The sequence below is a fragment of the Triticum aestivum genome, chromosome 4D (assembly GCF_018294505.1).
Source record: "Triticum aestivum cultivar Chinese Spring chromosome 4D, IWGSC CS RefSeq v2.1, whole genome shotgun sequence".
Lineage (NCBI taxonomy): Eukaryota > Viridiplantae > Streptophyta > Magnoliopsida > Poales > Poaceae > Triticum > Triticum aestivum.
Window position 1 is genome coordinate 262,598,305 of NC_057805.1, and position 13,683 is coordinate 262,611,987.

The window sequence follows — 13,683 nt, forward strand, 5'->3', positions numbered from 1 at the left end:
TTCTTGTTGGAGGAGCTCAAGTATTCTTCTTCTTGCTTCTCGAGGTGCAAATAATTCTCCATGTTCCTTTGAAGTGGAGTTTTGCATTTCTTCGTTCTTCTCAGCTAGTCAATCATTTGGTAGTGGTAGAAATTCACCTCAAGTTTTGAGATGTTTACATAAGCCCACGAAAATCAATTATTTTGTTGTTGATTTTCTCAACAACTCCGTTCAATCCTTTCTTCTAAGGATGCTTTCAATTTCATTTGTGGTAGAAGATGTCATTTTCTTCTTTCTTCTTTTCATTCAACTCTTTCAATTCTTCCGCAGGCATTGTGTTGTCCCTCTCGTCAAGTATCCTTCAATCTTGTCAAGATCATGTTCTATTCTTTCCATGTTCAGCCGGAGTGCTGCCTAAATTCCTTTGTTATTATTCCTTTTCTATCTTGTTCTGACCGGAGTGGTTTCAGAGTCTATCATATTCCTTGAGTTGTTGATTCTTATCATAATCGTCGTTTCTCTTTTCTCATGAGTGTTCCCGACCTTGGTCATCTTCTCTCTTGCGCTCTTGTTTCACCACATCCTCTTTTTTTATTTCGTCTCGTTCCTAAGATCTCGGGACGAGATCTTCTGTTAGTGGAGGAGAGTTGTGACGCCCCGAGTCCGATGCGCCACATGTCTTCCAGTTATTCGCCGTCGTTGCCATGTCATTCGCTTGCATGTTGCACTTTTCCATGTCTTTATGTGCATTTCATCTCCATGTTTTTCAAAACTTGCATCCGCTCGTAGTTGCTCGATCTTTTTGTTCTCTCCCTTGTCCGTTCTGAGCCTAGACACACTCGTACGCGCCCGTGGCACCTCTGAAATATTATTTTTTAAGTGGCATAGAAATGTTCTCGGAATGGGATGAAAGTTGGAGTGCGGTGTTGTTATGTTGTAGGTGGACCGCCTGCCAAATTTCATCGCATTTGGAGTCCGTTTGATAGCCCAACTGTCTTCCATAGCGGCACCGTTGCCGGTTTATTCGTCAGACGTTTCAGTCTCCGAAGCAGTCGCGGGGCCTCTCCTTCTCTTCTCTCCCGCAGCCCACGGCCTTCTACATAGCCCACTAGTCCACCTAACCCCCCCTCTCAGGCCGGAGCCGTCGGATCACGATCGGAGGGCTTCGGATCACCCCAAAACCCTTAAACCCTAGCCTCTGTCTATATATAGACACCTCCCCTTCCAAATCTGGCAGCCTAGCCTTCCCCTACCTCTTGCCTCCCACATCCTCCTTGTTTTACGCACCAAGCCACCCTGCTGCCGCCACTTGTCGCCGGCCTAGAGGCCGCACCGTCACCTGAGGAATCGCCCCGGCTAACCGGGTGCCGCCACGTCGCCTTCCAGCGCCCTAGAGCCAACCAATGCGTGCCACGCGCCCCTGCCTTCCCCTCCAACGGCGCCAGGCCCGCCTTAACCCAGATCCAACCCACCCCAGGGCCAAACCGGGCCGAGCCGCTCCCCGCGAGCCTTGCTAACCCCGCCGCCAAGGAACTCCTCCACCGCCGCTCGCCGGAGCCCCTTTATCCCCGCCTCCTCGCACCAGCCGGCGACCCAAGCGCCGCCGCCGGACACCGCAACCCCCAGGCCATCTCCCTCCGCACCACCGCGCCTAGCCACCGCCTGCCCGCACAATCGCCGAACCCCACCGTCGTCGGAGCAGTGCACCCCTGCGCCGTCTGGCTCCACCGTGCCCAGCAGCTCGCCGCAGGCCTCGTCTTCGGCCAGATCCGCATGAACTGCCCCGCCGGCCTCCCTCGCTCGCCGGCGTGCCACCGAGGGCCGGATCCGGCGAGATCCTGTGGCCTCCGCCCGGAGAGCCCGCCCGTGTCGCGGACACATGGGGCCCGGCGCGAACCCCCCGGCCCGACCGAGCCAGTGAACCCGCCCGTTTCGTCGAACCGGCCTCGCCCGAGACCTTCTCTGCCCTAACCGGCCTGACGGACCCTAGGTGAGCGGCCCACTGCTATTCTACGCTCATGCGTCATTTAGTTTCTACTAGGCTAATGATGAAATGTGTTACCTTCACATTTTTTATATCTACTACTTATATAAATCCATTAATGCTTCAGATTTTAGTCAAACCATGCTAATTGTGTTGTACTTGCCACTAGACCGATGATGAAAGTTGCCACGTTCATATTTTCTATAGATCTTATAGAATTTGGCTAATACTTTAAATTTTAGTCAAACTATTCTAATGGGGTTGAAGAATAACTAAACTACTTCAGCTCATGCTACTAGAGCTAGACACATCTATTGAGGTTTTATATTTCACTAGATGACCCGTTGCGCCAATGGCGCAAAAAGCAAATTATAAACCGTGTATTATGTGGCTATTGCTAGCACCTTAAGAAAGAGAGAAATATAGACTTATCTATCTGCGCTCAAACTTATAGTAATTCACATGGACGATCTATAATATCTATACTAAGAGGTAATCCATGAGGGAAGACAAACCAATGTGGATATAGCATAAGAGCATTATAAACATGAAGTCAGGTACACAAGCTATATATATGTGACATTGAAGGTTTATGATGGTGTCCTCATAGGGAGTGAACGGTTAGACAGAGGCGGAGGCGCTTTGCCTTGCGCCTGATGGTGAAGGCATACATCGTTCCTTCATCTATGTTTGCTATGACATGAAGAACTCCGTCCAGTTTGTTATTAAGGTAGCTCCTTCCAGATAAATGTTCTCTTGTAAAGTAGTAGACCATGAACATGCACCCTACAAACAGAAACTCGAAAAAAATAGTATCTTCACACGAGAAATAACCTCTCCAATTTGTAGAAATACAATCGGTTTAATATGAAGCGAAACAAAAACAGAAACAGAAATCAAGAGAAATTAAGAAATGCATACCAGACCATGCTAAGAGCCTTCAGTTTGAAACATGTAATTAAGAATATTTGTTTTATAGTAGGCATGAACATGAATATAGACATACACAAGATAGTCTTCCACAATATGTACAATTTAATTTATAGAAAACCATGTTCTTTTATAGTAGGAAGAACACACTTGCATCGACAGAAATACAAAATTGATATGTGAGATCCGAGTAACTATACAGATAGGCAGCACAATAGTATGTGAGACATGATAAGATTGAGCACTGTGTCCAGGAGCAGTTCTTAGGAATAGTAGTCAATTACATCATATAGTAATTGGATTCAAAACCATCAATACATGGTACCTTTTCTACAGAAAAAGCACACAAAAATATGATTGAAAGCTTCTTCTAATCTTCTCTATGAAATAAGATCGGTCTGATCTTCATGACTACGACCAGTCTGATAAAATATGCAAGTGATATGATACTACCAAAAAGATGGACACAAACTTGTGAGTTTCCTTATGCACAAATCAGAATAGATGTGTACTGAATGTCAAAAGATATTCAAGCTTCCAGATGAAGAACTTTTATAAAATAACTCAGGATGTTGCAATCAGCTGTCATTATACTGCCACCTAGTGTTGCTGCTCACCGTGAGACCTCTACTAAACTGAGAAACAAAAAGAATGTGCAACCTGACATAATACTACAATTTCTTGTGACCGGCAAATTAGGAATGCAGAGCATAAAAATATGGTGGATATAATGATAAATTGAATGACTGGAGCTAGCAAAGCAGGGTCGTGGAATATCTCAAACAGAAGAAATTACTAACATGAAAGTAGTTGTCATTTGTAAGACCACCCCTCATTGTTCTGGTATGCATGTGCGACCTAAAAATTGTTATGACGCTAAACATTGGTCAACTGCATCTGCATTTCTAATTTCTAATTAAAAAGATGAGTGGTTTCCTTTCATACAACTCTTGTGTATTTATTTTAGTGGATGTCAATAATTTAGATATTCACTATCTGGGAATAAGGCAGCTCAAATCAGTAGTAAAATGTAGTAGCACAACTGATAAAAATGTATTAAAACATCTCTAACAGAATCAGAATCCTATGTTCAAAGATACAAGATCTACTTAAAAGAAAATCTTGGTTGTTGGCTCTCTTGGACAGCCTATGAGTAGTCATTAGAGCTTTTCCCTGTTTTTCCATAAAAAATAAATTGAATGGTACTAATGATTGCAGGCTTGTAGCTAGAGTTTTAAACTCTGAAGTGACAAACATAGCCAGCTAACATACCGAACTACTTAGTTTTGTATTATACAGCAAAATCTAGACATAATAGTCATGCTACGAAACAACTATGATGTGCACCAACTTGTTTTTGGAAAATACAAACACCCACTAAAGAAGAAAATGTTGCACTTGGCCAGTAGGGCATTTAACGCAAATGCATGGGCTAATGTCAATGATGTCTGTTTCTTACCCAGGATAGTTGTGTTAATCGTATGGAAGTATAGGTATGCAAAGAAACCATGATCATTCTACAATTGTTGAAGCAAGTTATTATATTTCAAGAAATCCTATAGAAATGAAGCAATGTAAAAGGGGGAAACACCTAGGCACGCACTAAAAAACTGACGAACAATATATGTCCAACTAAACATCTACACCAAATCAAATCAATATCCTTGTAGAGGGCCCTATATAATTGGAAAAAATAAACAATTTTAAATAATAGTGTCCCTCTGTTATCACCATACTCTAGCATATTAATTTAACACAATTTAGGATGAGTAGAACTATGATATGAAAACTAAACTAATTGTTCTCGCTACTTGTGCTTTCTGATGCCTTGTGGCATTGCTAATGAAAATACCTTGCAAATCCATTCAAATGAATTTGTACACTTCCGTTGATTTGTCAAAGGGAGCATACTGTAAACAGGACAAGCACCTTCATAGAACTTGACACTACAATAAGCTTAACGACCTTTCGGAATTACTTGTGTGGTTCTAAAAAAGCTATCCCTGCAATTACAGGCAATAGTTAATGGGTTCATTCTTAGTGGAGCAAGGAAAATAGGGAGCACAAATGAAAATGTTCATACAGGAAGATCGTCATCGATGGGGAGTGGGAAAGTGTTCTGCACTTGGAGAGCAAAGCATACAAAAATGTATAGAAAGAACATGAACTCTTGACCTGTTGCCATATCCTCGTTAGTGCCATCGCCATGACCGGGTAAAATTAAATATGGAACATGCTATTGACTACTCCCAAAATGAGCAATCAACTAAATAAACCAAAAACACGAAAGCACTCTATGCCCCGTAAGTCTCCCTATCGCCCTCTCCACTCCGCATTTACACACAACTTACTACGAAGTGTTCTACTAATAGTACATGCATATGTCACCACAAGATTAATAATAAATGACTGTCGCATGTTGGTTTTTCATGATATCGCTAAAAGGTGATAGCCTGATAGGTTAACTAGGATAAAACATACTCACTTCAAATTCTTGGTATGCTTTGTGACATCAATGGATATATTTGTCACGATTGTGGATGTAGCTTTCTGGAACAATTGAAGCATTCGACCCTCAACTGATCCTGGTGTCAAAAATTAGAATGAAAATCTTCAGGTTTGCAAAGTGTTGATTTGACTTCGGACAAAATTCTACAAATTCTAGTACAACCAAGACACTTATAAATAGTTAAGTTTACTGGATAATTGCATTCTGCCACTAGAGTTGCTAGATGAAATAGAAAAAATAAACAAGTCAAAGCTGAATCATGTTGTAATCTTCTCCCCCTCCGTGATTGGCGACAAAGGTGGAAGAGGTATATGAGGGCGAGGCCCACCATCTCAAATCTTGGTCCTCCTTGCATTGGTTCCTCTGAATTGCACATATCAAACAACATTTCTTTCAACACAACTAATTATAAAGAATGCTCTGCTTGGCAAGACATATCAAGAGGAAAACATTATATCAGTGTTTAGCCGACCGATCAACACGACTTCTCCTTTTCAGAACGCCTAACTAAACTCCTGAAGATTCTATAGAAAAACTGAACTCTTAACTACCCAATTCACAAAGAAAATAACTTCAACTGGTACCACTGGTATTGTTTTTCATTTTTTAATTAGGCAACACTGATATCTGAACAGAGGAAAAAGGTGACAATCTGTAATATAAATCCTTGAACAGAGGGAAAGTAAATGATGCAACAGTCAGCTAGAAAGTACATAAGCAATTCTTGAGTAGGAGAACAAAGAAGCCGCAACATTCTAGATCGGACAACCTGCAAAATGAAAGCAGAGGAACTTGTTAGAGCATAAGCATGTCAACAGACAGTTTGCAGATAAGGATCAGTCCATTTACCCTAGGTTAAAGCCCAAAACTGGTGAGAAAAGCAGGCAATATTACTGGAACGCCTAAAATATAGGCACCAAGCCACCAAGCTAGACATGAGCAGCCACCTGCTATCAACTTCCAGAGCGACCTGATATGAGCCTCCAATAAATTGGAAGAGAAGCAGCGATGTAAACATATAAATATCAGAGGGACAAAACATTATAACTTATTATGGAATGGGAACTATTTGCAGAATCTTTATTAGGCGAACCAAACAACTCTGGAATACAACTATTTGATATGTACTTGGACTGTGTTTTTTTTACTATAAACAGTAGGGTAAAACCCCACTGCAACTTTTATTAAATAATCTAGAGAGTAGCAGAGTACAAGAGAGGCTTGAGATAAGCCCCAAAGAAAGACAGACTAACAAAAACTAAGAAAAAAGCTACTACAAAAGAAGATTACAATATAAGTGCTAGCCAATCAGAAAATTGTCTCTCATATTTGTGCTTCATCCTGTATTTAAGTAGTTTTAGTTCCTCCATGAAGATGAATTTCCAGCCTTCAGAAGATGGCGAGATATTCTCAAAGATCTTGTTATTTCTGGTAATCCAAATTGCCCATGATCCAAGAATGATGATCTCCATAGAGAATGGATAATTGAGCTTGTCCTTGAGATCTTGGTATGCTTCTAGCACTGAAAGATTTGGTGTCCTTGTTGGGCAAATAAAATCCCAGCATTGTTGTGCAAAGGGGCATCCCCAGAAAAGATGATGTAATGTTTCCTCATGTTGGCAGTTTCTTATTGCACAATTATATGCTTCAAGTTCAAAACTCTTTCTGCTTAGCAGGTTCGTTGTGTTGACTCTGTCATGTAGTAGCATCCAAAAAAACACTTTATGCTTGGGTTGACAAGAGCTCTTCCAAATCCAGTTAAATTGAGGTGGTGTTTTTTATGTCCAATCAGTGCTTTATATGCTTTCATGGAGGAGTAGAATTCATTTCCCCAAATATAGCTCCAAGTGTCCATGGACTCTAAGAATTCAGATTGTCTCACAAAGATGCAGATATCTTCCATTTCCAGGAATTCACCATATGCTTGTGTTGTCAGTGGTAGGTAGAATAAGTCCTGAAGGAATTCAGTATGTACCACTTGATCTACATTCAGATTGGGGTTTTTGACAAAAGAATGTAGATGATGGAATTTATGTTTGAGGATTGATTGGTGCCATAGGTCATCCCAAAAAATGCACTCTTACCATCTCCTACATAACACCTTGCAATTAATTTAAATTGATAAATAAGAGCAAGATTTGACTTCCACCAGCTTCTCTCATCTCAATCGGTCCATCATATATCGTCATAATTGCCTTTCACTTGCACGACCAAACGATGTGAATAATAATAATAGTGCACGTGCACTGGAATAAGCTAGAATATGCGAGCATTCAATAAACAGGAGAAGACAAGGCAATATGGGCTATTTGTTAAATCAACAATGATGCATATAAGAGCCACTTCAACAATTTTATTATGGTCTTCTCCTATCGACCCTAAAGAAAAGAAAAGAAATAAAACTATTTACATGGGAAAGCTCCCAACAAGCAAAAGAAGAACAGGAAATATTTTTGGGTTTTCTTTTAATTATTACTACTATAGCAAGAAAATAAGCTAGCTAAAAGCTACTACTAATTTTTTTGTTTTCTTAAGGTTTTTCAAACACATAAGAAGAAGGCATAAAAAGGAAAATAACCTAGCATGGATATTACAGTGAAAAAGTATGAGCACCGACATCTAGCAATGATTGTGTGAACATAACTGTAATGTCGGTGAGAAATACGTACTCCCCCAAGCTTAGGCTTTCGGCCTAAGTTGGTCTATGGCCACGGCTGGCCTGGCGGATATCCAAAGTTTTAACTGGGGTCGTACTGAGATGCAGCAGCTATTGCATCGTGGGCTGCAGCTTGGAGGCGAGCTGCCCTCGTCCTCCTCTCGTACTCATTTGCCTCCTCCCTAGTTATAAAATATCTCCCTTTTGCCTGAAAGTCAAAGAAAGCAGGAGCAGGGAGAGCGACGTGATAGGTGCATCGTTTGTCAAAGAGTAGTCGGTACTGGAGGAACTGATCATTCCTCTCAACAAACTGATAACGAACCATAGACTCATAATCTAAATAAACAGGAGGCAACTCAACATCATACTCACGTATGGGTATTCCAAGAAAATTAGCTAAGCGGGTTGCATAAATTCCGCCAAAGAAATCTTCATTAATTCTATTATTATGCAACCTACGTGCAACAATGGCTTCCAAATTATAATGTTTATCTCCTAACACAGCGCTCCTGAGAACACTGAGATCAGGGACACACATGTGACATGCTTCATCCTTACCATTTATGCACCTACCTATGAAGAGAGCAAAATAATGTATAGCAGGAAAATGAATGCTCCCTATGGTAGCTTGTGTTATGTCTCTAGATTCCCCCACAGTTATACTAGCAAGAAAATCTCTAAATTCAGATTTGCGAGGTTCACTAGGACTACCCCATTGTGGAAGTTTGCAAGCAGTATTAAAATCCTCTAAGTCCATGGTATAAAATTTATTATAAAGATCAAACAGGACAGTGTGAGAATTGCGTGAAGATGTAATTTAAACCTTCTCACAAAGAACTCAATTAGGTGATAATACTGAGGGCACTTATTTTGCATGAAGCCCTCTAGTTCAGCATTATGCACATATGCATCAAACTCCTCCTTAATTCCTGCTCGGACCATGAAATCTTCTGACGGCCACTCACAAGGCCGCACTTGAGCTTCTCTTGGTGGTTCATCGTCTGCATCGCGTATTGCGGGCCTAGGTCCTTGCTTCCTTGAAGAACCACCTTGGTACAATTTCCTAAACATATTTCTTCCTCTAAAAAATTTCTGAAATTTTTAGTAACTCAAAATAAAAGTGAACCAAACTCAACAAAATTGATAGCAACTACTCCCACAAGTGTCTAGAGACTACATCATGCATTAGAACTACTTGGAACCATATAAATTTGACATGCAAGCTCAAGAACATGGTCACCTAGGCAGCACAAATTTGCAATGAATAAAGCACTAGAACAAAAACTAATTGGACCATTGGAGGAGTCACATACCAAGGAACAATCCCCCAAAGCAGTTTTGTGAGAGGTGCTTTGAGCAAGGAGATCGAAAATCGCAGCAAAATGAGCTAGAACTCGTGCTTGAGCTGGTTGGTTGTTTTTTTTTGGAGGAAGGAGTGTGTGGTGGCTGGAATAAGTGGAGGGGAGCCACCATGGGCCCACGAGGCAGGGGCACGCCCTGCAGGGGTGGGCGCACCCTGGACCTTCGTGGCCAGGTGCTTGCTCCCCCTGTTGTGTTCTCGGTGCCAGATATTCTCAAATATTCCAGAAAAAATCATATTTCAATTTCGGGGCATTTGGAGAACTTTTATTTTCGGGGTATTTTTTATTGCACGGATAATTCAGAAAACTGACAGAAAATACTATTTTTACTTTATTTCAACTTAATAACAGAAAGTAAAAAGAGGGTACAGAAGGTTGTGCTTTCTAACTTCATCCATCTCATGCTCATCAAAAGGAATCCACTAACAAGGTTGATCAGGTCTTGTTAACAAACTCATTTCGAATTGCATGAAACCGGAGAATTTTTGAATAGCACTAGGTTACCTCAACGGGGATATGCACGTCCCCAATAATAAGAATATCATATTTCTTCTTGACAGTAGGTAGAGGAAATTCAAAACCTCCAAAAATAATCGATGGAATTTTTCCAATAGAGTTTATACTATGAACTTGAGGTTGTTTCCTCGGAAAGTGTACTGTATGCTCATTTCCATTAACATGAAAAGTGACATTGCCTTTGTTGCAATCAATAACAGCCCCTACAGTATTCAAAAAGGGTCTTCCAAGAATAATAGACATACTATCGTCCTCGGGAATATCAAGAATAACAAAGTCCGTCAAAATAGTAACGTTTGCAACCACAACATGCACATCCTCACAAATACCGACAGGTATAGCAGTTCATTTATCGGCCATTGGCAAAGATATTTCAGTAGGTATCAACTTATTCAAATCAAGTCTATGATATAAAGAGAGAGGCATAACACTAACACCGGCTCCAAGACCACATAAAGCAGTTCTAACATAATTTCTTTTAAGGGATAATTAGATTTATGCCCCTAGTTGTGTCCCAGTCATCTGTTTTACCCCTAATTCCCAAAAGTCACCGGTTCTGTCCAAGTCACTTTGCTCCTCTTATGCTTTTGCCCTTTGACCGTTTGACCGTCAGTTTAACTAATTCATACTGAATCAGAAAAATGCAAATAAGATACCAAAATGTTCAAAAAAACATCACCTATATGTCAATGTCATTTGCATTCATGAAAAAGGTGTTGGAAAGTGCACATCCGAGTTTTAGCTCTTTTGATACCACCATGAATAGTGAACTCGAAAAAAATTCAAAAAAATACAAAAAAATATGGTGGCGAAGAACAACAAATGTTCTAAGTGCTGGCCAAGTTTCATTAGGGAACGATATTCATGGAAGTCGTGGCAAAAAAATAATCTATTTTGGAGTGCTGATTGTTTTTCTTGTCGCGGCACCCACGAATGTTATTCCCGGATTAAACTTGGCAGGCACTTAAAACATTTGTCATTCTTTGCCACCAATTTTTTTAAATTTTTTTGAACTTTTTTAGCTTTTACTATTCATGGTGGTAGCATAAGAGCTAAAACTCGGATGGGCACTTTCCAACACTTTTTTCATGAATGCAAATGACACTGACATATAGGTGATGTTTTTCTAAACATTTTGGTATCTTATTTGCATTTTTCTGATTTAGTATGAATTAATTATGAAGTTTTCAAACTGATGGTCAAACGGTCAAAGGGCAAAAGCATAATAGGAGCAAAGTGACTTCGACAGAACCAGTGACTTTTGGGAATTAGGGGTAAAACAGACAAGTGGGACACAACTAGGGGCATAAATCTAATTATCCCTTCTTTAATGGAGCATGGTATAGTGGGTACTCCCGGATCTCCTAACTTCTTTGGTATTCCACCCTTAAAAGTATAATTAGCAAGCATGGTGGAAATTTCAGCTTCCGGTATCTTTCTTTTATTAGTAACAATATCTTTCTTATACTTAGCATAAGGATTCATTTTAAGCATATCAGTCCAACGCATACGCAAGAAGATAGGTCTAATCATTTCAGCAAAGCGCTCAAAATCCTCATCATCCTTTTTCTTGGATGGTTTAGGAGGAAAAGGCATGGGTTTTTGAACCCATGGTTCTCTTTCTTTACCGTGCTTCCTAGAAACAGAATCTCTCTTATCATAACGTTGATTCTTTGATTGTGGGTTATCAAGATCAACAGCAGGTTCAATTTCTACATCATTATCATTACTAGGTTGAGCATCGTCATGAACATCATCATTAACATTATCACTAGGTTCATGTTCATCACCAGATTGTGTTTCAGCATCATAAATAGAAATATCATTAGGATTCTCAGGTGTGTCTACAACAGGTTCACTAGAAGCATGCAAAGTCCTATCATTTTTCTTTTTCTTCTTCTTAGAAGTACTAGGTGTATCAACATTATTTCTTTGAGAATCTTGCTCAATTCTCTTAGGGTGGCCCTCAGGATACAAGGGTTCCTGATTCACTTTACCCCCTCTAGTTGCAACTCTAACAACATAGTCATTATTCTTACTATTCAATTTATTGAGCAAATCATTCTGAGCTTTAAGTACTTGTTCTACTTGAGTGGTAACCATAGAAGCATGTTTACTAATGAGTTTAAGTTCACCTTTAACTCTAGCCATATAATCACTCAAGTGTTCAATCATATAAACATTGTGTTTTGTCTACCAAAATAAGCATTGAAGTCTTCTTGCTTAACCATAAAGTTATCAAACTCATCTAAGCATTGGCTAGAAAACATAGTAGGAGGGATTTCAGCTTTATCATATCTATAGAGAGAATTTACCTTTACTACCAGTGTCGGGTTATCAAGACCATGTGTTTCTTCAAGAGGTTATGGATTAAAACCATGTATTTCTTCAACAGGCGGTAAATTAAGACCATGTATTTCTTCAATAGGAGGTAAATTCTTAACATCTTCAGCTTTAATACCTTTTTCTTTCACAGATTTCTTTGCCTCTTGCATATCTTCAGGACTGAGAAATAGAATACCCCTTTTCTTTGGAGTTGGCTTAGGAGTTGGTTCAGGTAGTGTCCAATTATTATCATTGGTCAACATATTATTCAATAGAATTTCAGCTTCATCAACAGTTATTTCCCTGAAAACACAACCAGCACAACTATCCAGGTGGTCTCTGGAAGCATCGGTTAGTCCATTATAAAAGATATCAAGTATTTCATTTTTCTTGAGAGGATGATCAGGCAAAGCATTAAGTAATTGGAGAAGCCTCCCCCGAGCTTGTGGGAGACTCTCTTCTTCAATTTGCACAAAATTATTTATTTCCCTTAAAGCAGCTTGTTTCTTATGAGCAGGGAAATATTTAGCAGAGAAGTAATAAATCATATCCTGGGGACTACACACACAACCAGGATCAAGAGAATTCAACCATATCTTAGCATCACCCTTTAATGAGAACCAAATATTTTAAGGATATAATAGTAGCGAGTTTTCTCATCATTAGTGAACAGGGTGGCTATATCATTTAATTTAGTAAGGTGTGCCACAACAGTTTCAGATTCATAGCAATAAAAAGGATCAGATTCAACTAAAGTAATTATATCAGGATCAATTGAGAATTCATAATCCTTATCAGTAACAAAGATAGGTGAAGTAGCATAAGCAGGATCATATTTCATTCTAGCATTCAAAGTTTTTTGTTTCAGCTCAGCTAATAATTTCTTAAGATCACTTCTATCATTGCAAGCAAGAATGTCTCTAGCAGTTTCTTCATCCATAACATAGCCCTCAGGCACAACAGGCAATTCATATCTAGGGGGAGAATATTCATCATCACTTTCATCAATATTATCAGTTTCAGTAATTTCATCTTTCTAGCCCTAGCAAGTTGTTCATCAAGAAATTCACCAAGTGGCACAGTAGTATCAAGCATAGAAGTAGTTTCATCATAAGTATCATGCATAGCGGAAGTGGCATCATCAATAACATGCGACATATCAGAATTAATAGCAGAAGCAGGTTTAGGTGTCGCAAGCTTACTCAAAACAGAAGGTGAATCAAGTGCAGAGCTAGATGGCAGTTCCTTACCTCCCCTCGTAGTTGAGGGATACATTTTTCTTTTCGCGTCTTTCAAGTTCTTCATAGTGACCAGCAGATATAAATCCCAAGTGACTCAAAGAATATAGCAATGCTCCCTGGCAACGGCGCCAGAAAATAGTCTTGATAACCCACAAGTATAGGGGATCGCAACAGTTTTCGAG